Source organism: Cervus canadensis, chromosome 5, assembly GCF_019320065.1.
Source record: "Cervus canadensis isolate Bull #8, Minnesota chromosome 5, ASM1932006v1, whole genome shotgun sequence".
Lineage (NCBI taxonomy): Eukaryota > Metazoa > Chordata > Mammalia > Artiodactyla > Cervidae > Cervus > Cervus canadensis.
Genome location: NC_057390.1, coordinates 90,222,938 through 90,231,194, shown reverse-complemented (window position 1 = coordinate 90,231,194; position 8,257 = coordinate 90,222,938).

Genomic DNA, 8,257 nt, shown 5'->3' with positions numbered 1-8,257 from the left:
ATTCTTAGAAGAAAACATAAGGGAAAAGTTTTACGCTCAGTTGTGTCTCTTTGCCACCCTGTGGGCTGTAGCCTACCAGGCTCCTCTGTCCATGAAATTCTCCAGGCAAGAGTGCTGAAGTGGGTTGCCATTCCCTTCTCTAGGGGATCTTCCCTACCTAGGGATCGAACATGGCTCTCATGCACTGCAGGTAGATTCTTTACCTTCTAAGCCACCAGGGAAGCCCCTTATGACATTAGATTTAGCAGTGACTTCTTGGATATGAAATCAAATGCACAGACTACAAAAGAAAAAAATAGATAAACTGGACTACATCAAAATTTTAAACTTTATGTTAAAGAACACTTCAACAGAGTGGAAAGGGAACCCATAGAATGGGGGGATGCATTTGCAAATTATTTAACTGATGAGGTTAATATCTAGAATACATAAAAAACTCCTACAAATCAACAACAACAAAACAACCTGATTAAAAAATGAGCAAAGCAACATCACTCATTATCAGAGAAATGCAAATCAAAACCACAATGAGGTACCATTACACGCCAGTCAGAATGGCTGCTATCCAAAAGTCTACAAGCAATAAATGCTGGAGAGGGTGTGGAGAAAAGGGAACCCTCTTACACTGTTGGTGGGAATGCAAACTAGTACAGCCACTATGGAGAACAGTGTGGAGATTCCTTAAAAAACTGGAAATAGAACTGCCATATGACCCAGCAATCCCACTCCTGGGCATACACACCGAGGAAACCAGATCTGAAAGAGACACGTGCACCCCAATGTTCATCGCAGCACTGTTTATAATAGCCAGGACACGGAAGCAACCTAGATACCCATCAGCAGACGAATGGATGAGAAAGCTGTGGTACATATACACCATGTTACTCGGCCATTAAAAAGAATTCGTTTGAATCAGTTCTAATGAGATGGATAAAACTAGAGCCCATTATATAGAGTGAAGTAAGCCAGAAAGATAAACACCAATACAGTATACTAACGCATATATATGGAATTTAGAAAGATGGTAACGATAACCCTATATGCAAGACAGAAAAAGAGACACAGATGTATAGAACAGACTTTTGGACTCTGTGGGAGAAGGCGAGGGTGGGATGATCTGAGAGAACAGCACCAAAACATGTATATTATCAAGTGTGAAACAGATCGCCAGTCCAGGTTGGATGCATGAGACAAGTGCTTGGGGCTGGTGCACTGGGATGACCCAGAGGGATGGGGTGGGGAGAGAAGAAGGAGGGGGGTTCAGGATGGGGAACACATGTAAATCCATGGCTGATTCATGTCAATGTATGGCAAAAACCATTACAATATTGTAAAGTAATTAGCCTCCAACTAATAAAAATAATTGGGGGAAAAGAAATGAGCAAAGGACTTAGAAAGTGAAAGAAAGAAAGTGAAGTCACTCAGTCGTGTCTGACTCTTTGCAGCCCCATGGACTGTAGCCCACCAGACTCCTCCATCCATGGAATTTCCAGGCAAGAGTACTGGGGTGGGTTGCCATTTCCTTCTCCAGGGGATCTTCCTGACCCAGGGACCGAACCCGGGTCTCCCACAATGAAAGCAGATGCTTTACCATCTGAGCCACCAGGGAAGCCCACAAAGGACTTAGACATTTCTCCAAATAAGGTATCCAAATGGCCAATAAGCACATTAAAGGGTGCTTAGCATCACTAATTAGGGAAATAACAAATCAAAACCACCTCACATCTATTAGGATGGTTACTATGGAAAAGACACACACACACAGTAATAGGTGTTGGTGAGGATATGGAGAAGTTGGAACCTTTGTGCCTGCTGGTAGGAATGTAAGACAGTATGGTGGCTTCCCTCCCCACCCCAAACACCAAAATAGAATTACCACATGATTCAGCAATTTCACTTCTGAGTATATACTCAAAAGAACTGAAAACAGGGACACAAACAGTTATCTGTACACCCATGTTCATAACAGTATTGTTCACAATAGCCAAAAGGTGGAAGCCACCCAGTGACATTTGAAAAGATAAACAATAGAAATTTATTGATGAATTAATAAATTAATGACAGAGGAGATTTCTGTCATATGTCTCAACATAATTTAACCTTGAAGACATTATGCTAAGTGAGATAAACAATCACAAAAGGACAAATACTATATGATTCCACTTACAAGGGGCTTCCCATGTGGCTCAGTGTTAGAGAATCCATCTGCCAATGCAGGAGACACGGGAGATGCAGGTTTGATTCCTGGGTCAGGAAGATCCCTTGAAGCGGGAAATGGCAACCTGTCCCAGTATTCTTGCCTAGAAAATTCCATGGACAGAGAAGCCTGGAAGGCTATAGTCCATGGGGTCACAAAAGAGTCAGACACTACTGAGGGACTAAATAAGAACATGAGTCGACAACATTCCCCTCTTAGGTGATCCATAATGCATGTGGCTAACCTGAAAGTTCACAAGAAATTCAGTAAAGAAACCCATTTAACTTGATATGATTCTGGATATCTCAAATTTACCTTATTACTAACCTTCCCTTTTTGAGTGAGTGGAGCAGCACTCCTCTTGAGTTGTGGATCTTCCTGCAGAGTATAACCACAGCACCCAACAGATTTAGAAACATATGCCCACACAAAAAAATTATATACCAATGGTCACAGCAGCATTATGCATAATAGCTAGAAAAGTGGAAACAACCCTAGTCTCCATCAATAGCAATTGTGGAGAAACAAAATATGGCCTCTCCATACAATCAAATATTATTATACCATAGAAGATAATGAAGTACTGATAGATGGTACGTGGATGAACTTTGAAAATATGTGAAGTGCAAGAAGTCAGACAGAAAGGTCAGCCGTATTATTAAATGATTGCACTTGTATGAATAGACAAATCTATAGAGACAGAAAGTAGATTCCTGGTTGCCAGGGGCTCGGAGCAGGGCAGCAAAGGTGAGTGATTACTAATAGGTGTGGGGTTTCTTTCTGGGATGAAATGTTCTAGAATTAGACTGGTGATAGTTGTACAACTTTATGACTATGCTACCAAACATTGAATTGTACACATTAAAATGGTGAATTTTATGGCTTATAAATTATATCTCTTGAGAGTCCCTTGGACAGCAAGGAGATCAAACCAGTCAATCCTAAAGGAAATCAGTCCTGAATATTCATTGGAAGGACTGATGCTGAAGCTGAGGCTACAATACTATGGCCACCTGATGCGAAGAAATGATTCAATGGTCAAGACCCTGATTCTGGGAAACATTGAAGGCAGGAGGACAGGGGACGATAGAGGATGACATAGGTGGATGGCCTCACTGACTCGATGGACATGAGTTTGAGCAAACTCTAGGAGACAGTGAAGGAAGGGAAGCCTGGTGTGCTGCAGTTCATGGGGTCGCAAAGAGTTGAACACAACTGAGCAACTGAACAACAAAAACAAGTATGTATATAACCACAACCAAGTGTACTGGGAACAACAGATTACTGGCCTATCAGTCCTGCCATTTCATACCTTTTATTATTATTAGTGGGTTATTAGTGCTCCTTGGGGTTGCTGTTCTTTCCTCTGTAGACATAGTCCTTTAAATTCTAAGCAGAAAAACCAAACAGGTACAAAGGAGTGAGGGCCAGCTTAGAAACTCAGGAGCATCAGCGTCTGCCTGGGTGGTATCACACACATTGGACTTCTTATCTGCTAGATATGTTCAGTTAGCCTATTTTGACAACAGTCAGGAAGGTAAAGTTCCTAAGCTACTTCTCATCACCGGAAGGCTTTAATTTCAACAGTTGATTATGCTATGCAGCTGGCAGAGAGGTCTCCTTTTATTTGAATGACATCAGATTCACCTAGGTTTAAAGGAATTATAAAACAATAAGCTACTGATTAGAGAACTTTAGAACTCAAAAGGACTTTGGAGAGAGGTAAGCTAGCCTGAATTTCTTACTCTGGATAGGGAAACTGAGGGCCAGAGAAAGTTAGGAGCTTGACCAGGGTCACATAGCTAAGCATGACTTGGCTGAGATTGCAATGTCTGGCCTCTCCTTCTTCCCTGGAAATGTGCCCCTGCCCTGGCTTCAGCTGTGCACACGATTTCTTTCTTTCATGTCTTATATAAAGGCTATATTTCCTAGAGATGTGGTTGTATAACTAGGCTCTGACCAGTGGAATGTAAATGGAGCAGTAGGAGCAACTCCAGGAAAATGTACTTAAAGATTAGGACTTGGGGTGGGGCATGACCTTTTTTTCTGTTGTCCTGGTTGCAGATTAGATGTCTGGATTGTTCAAGCAGCCATCTTGGACCATGTGGTGGAAGTTGCACCTAGAGGATAGGGAAGCAATAAAGTAGAATTGTGGGCCACCAGCCTCAAAGAGGTCACAGTCTGAGGCACAAAGACAAGTTTACAATCTAATGCAGAGTAACCACCACCCCAAGACTAAATCAACTGTCCTGTCCTGTCGCTATGCCTGCAAACGAGTATGCTTTGTGGGATTTTCATACCAGCTCTGGAATGCTTATCTCTAGACTTCATGTGAAAGAGAAATAAACTTCTATTTTTTTCAACCACTGCTATTTCAGTTTTCTATCATTTACAGTTGAACTGACTTCTAATTGCCAACATTTGTTGGATCATAGAAAAAGCAAGAGTTCCAGAAGAACATCTACTTCTGTTTTATTGATTATACCAAAACCTTTGATTGTGTGGATCACAACAAACTGGGGGAAATTCTTCAACAGATTGGACCACCTCACCTGCCTCCTGAGAAATCTGTATGCAGGTCAAGAGGAAAGAGTTAGAACTTGACGTGGAACAACGGACTGGTTCCAAATTGGGAAAGGAGTACATCAAAGCTGTATATTGTCACTCTGCTTATTTAACTTATATGCAGAGTACATCATGAGAAATGCTGTACTGGATGAAGTACAAGTTGGAATCAAGGTTACCTGGAGAAATGTCAGTAACCTCAGATATGCCAATGACACCACCCTTACGGCAAAAAGCAAAGAGGAACTAAAGAGTCTCTTGATGAAAGTAAAAGGGGAGAGTGAAAAAGCTGGCTTAAAACTCAACATTCACAAAAGGAAGATCATGCATCCAATCCCATCACTTCATGGCAAATAGATGGAGAAACAATGGAAACAGTGACAGACTTTCTTTTCTTGGGCTCCAAAATCGCTGCAGATGGTGACCGCAGCCATGAGATTAAAAGATGCTTGCTCCTTGAAAGAAAAGCTATGACCAACCTAGACAGCATATTAAAAAGCAGAGACATCACTTTGCTGACAAAAGTCTTTCTAGTCAAAGCTATGGTTTTTCCAGTGGTCATGTATGGATGTGAGAGTTGGACCATAAAGAAAGTTGAGCGCTGAAGAATTGATGCTTTTGAACTGTGGTGTTGAAGAAGACTCTTGAGAGTCCCTTGGACTGCAAGGAGATCAAACCAGTCAATCCTAAAGGAAATCAGTCCTGAATATTCGTTGGAAGGACTGATGCTGAAGCTGAAGCTCCAATACTTTGGCCACCTGATGCAAAGAACTGACTCATTGGAAAAGACCCTGAAAGATTGAAGGCAGGAGGAAAAGGGGATGACAGAGGATGAGATGGTTGAATGGCATCACCGACTCGATGGACATGAGTTTGAGCAAGTTCTGGGAGTTGGTGATGGACAGGGAAGCCTGACGTGCTGCAGTCAATGGGGTCGCAAAGAGTCAAACGACTGAACAACTGACTTGAACTTACGTCTAATTGATTCAGAATGCAAACAATTACACCCTGGGCTGGGAACTCAGGTGTCCTGAATCCAGGTACAGGACTATTTATTATGAAGATTAATACTATTAATAATAAAAGCCAAACTGTGCTGTGTCATATATAATAGTTACTGATAACTTTTGCATGCTTATTATATGCTAGTCACGTTATGTACTTTATGAGCATCATTAACTCATTTAATTCCCATGCCACCTCAGTAAGATAGATCTATTACCATAATTTCCATTTTACAGACAGAGAACCTGAAGCACAGAGACAGGGAATAATTTACCCAAAGGCACAAATTTAGCAAGAGACAGAGCTGAGATTTGAACCCGGTCAGTCTGGCTCCAGAGCCTGCTCTGTTAATTCCTCCATCACACTCTCTCTTATGATATGAGCTTCTCCTTGAGCTCTCTACCCACTCTACTGAGGAGGAAACTGAAGCAGATAATTGTCTAATCACTTGCTTAAAATCTCTGCTTGTCACAGCAATGCAGCTAGCATTAGAAGCCAGACTTCTAACTCCCAGTTCAAGGCTCTCTCCCCAGACCACCCTGCAGTCTCAGAGGCCACCTGGACAGATATGTAGCCCTTCCCCTCCAGTCTCCCTCCCTCCAACATACACACATCACTACCACCATCACCACTACCACCATCACCATCACCACCCAACAGGCACTCAGACATTTTTGTGGCCAGGATGGCTACAACCTCCTTTGAAAAGCATCCAGCTTTGCCCTCCACCAAATAACTCTGTTTTATTTACAGTCTCCTGCTCAGAGCCTTTGAACTGGTCGCTCATTCCATGGGAGATCTTGATAACAACTATTCCTTGGAGAAGGTTCATAGGAAACAAGGTGAATAAACACTACAGAGGCCCTGCCTGTCTAGCAGAGCTTTGCTCCTGAGGGTGTTTATAAGTCAGTGTTGGTGTCTGGATGGAAAAGACTTTGAATTCAAAAAGGGCAGTTGGGACAATTTCAATTTTTGTGTTAATTCAAAAAAGTTCATCCTATGCCTTCCCTCAACCTCAGGACACAGGCAAAACGGAGAGATTCTTTATCCAGAATGTAACTCCAAATGGAGCTCTTCTTATTTTCTTTCCTCCCTGCCTGGCTGGGGCTAGTTATTGTAGTGACTGAGGGGTGGGGAGACATTCAATGAATTTATGAGCTAAAATGGCAGAAGAGATGAATGGCATTTCGGAACAGAAAAGTGTAAAAAAGAGAAGAAAAGTCCAATTTCAAAAGTGAACCATGAACTTATAGTGTCTTCTGACTTGTGGCCAAAGGTGCCACCCTAAAGCGTAACTGCGTCACATGTCTGGAATTATTCAGTTTAGATGCTAATCTACACTCCACCAGCTACTAGTTATGCAAAGTCGAGCACATGCCGCAGTTTCCTCTGCGAAAACAGGGGATAAACTCACAAGGTTACTGCCAGGCTTGGTGCTAACCATGTAGGGGAAATATGGTGCCTGGTTCAGACAGGGTACTTATTCACCCATGCATGAAACAGTAGCTAAACGTAGTGATCATTATAGCTGCCTTTGGGATTCTTCCGGCTTCCCTTGTGGCTCAGCTGGTAAAGAATCACTCCCCCCCTGCAACCTCCCCCTTTCCCCACAATGCAGGAGACCTAGGTTTGATCCCTGGGTTGGGACGATCCCCTGGAGAAGGGAAAGGCTACCCACTCCAGTATTCTGGCCTGGAGAATTCCATGGACTGCATAGTCCATGGGGTTGCAAAGAGTCAGACACGACTGAGCAACTTTCACTTAGGATTCCTCCAGGCCTAGAGGGGATGATATTGGGGTGTTCATGAAAGTGAGCCCTAAGGGGGTGCAGATTGGTGATTTTGGCTCTCAAGTATCTTCATTTGCCTTGACTGAATCTCTATCAGATACTGTTATAGTGTCATGAGATTTTTGTATTGGGCTCCCCCCACCAAAAGGGCTAATAAAGGGAGGCAGAGGTCCTCAAGAGTAGGGCAGAGCAGAGCCACTAAATGGGTCCCATGAAGCCCCCAGGTGGCTTTCCTGTGGGGATGTGAGGTCTCCTTAAAGGTCTAAGGGGAGAGGAAGGGCCTCCACCAAGAACCATGTTGGGGAAGTGGCTGGTGTGACAGAGGGTCTATGGCTCCCTTAAGGAACTTATTGGAAGGTGTGGGGTTTTCAAACAAAAAACTTGTCTTTTCATGGAGGCCTGAGTGAGAGACAGTTTACCTCTAAGCCAGAGCCACTGGGTGGGAGCACTCCGCAAGACAGGAATGGTAGCTTGAGGGTCTCTATGGGATAAACATCATTTTTTGGGGGGTTGCAGGTGTTGGTTTCTACAGGAGAACAGTGGGAGGGAAGGTCTTTAGGGGCCATCACCCGGAAGGCACCATGCACCGAGCTCCTGACGCGCGGTTCCCCTCTAACCCCTCCGCCCTCACGCGCCCCGCCTCCCATGAACCGACTACAGTTCCCGGCAGCCCCCGCGGGCGGCGGCGGCGGCGGCGCGGG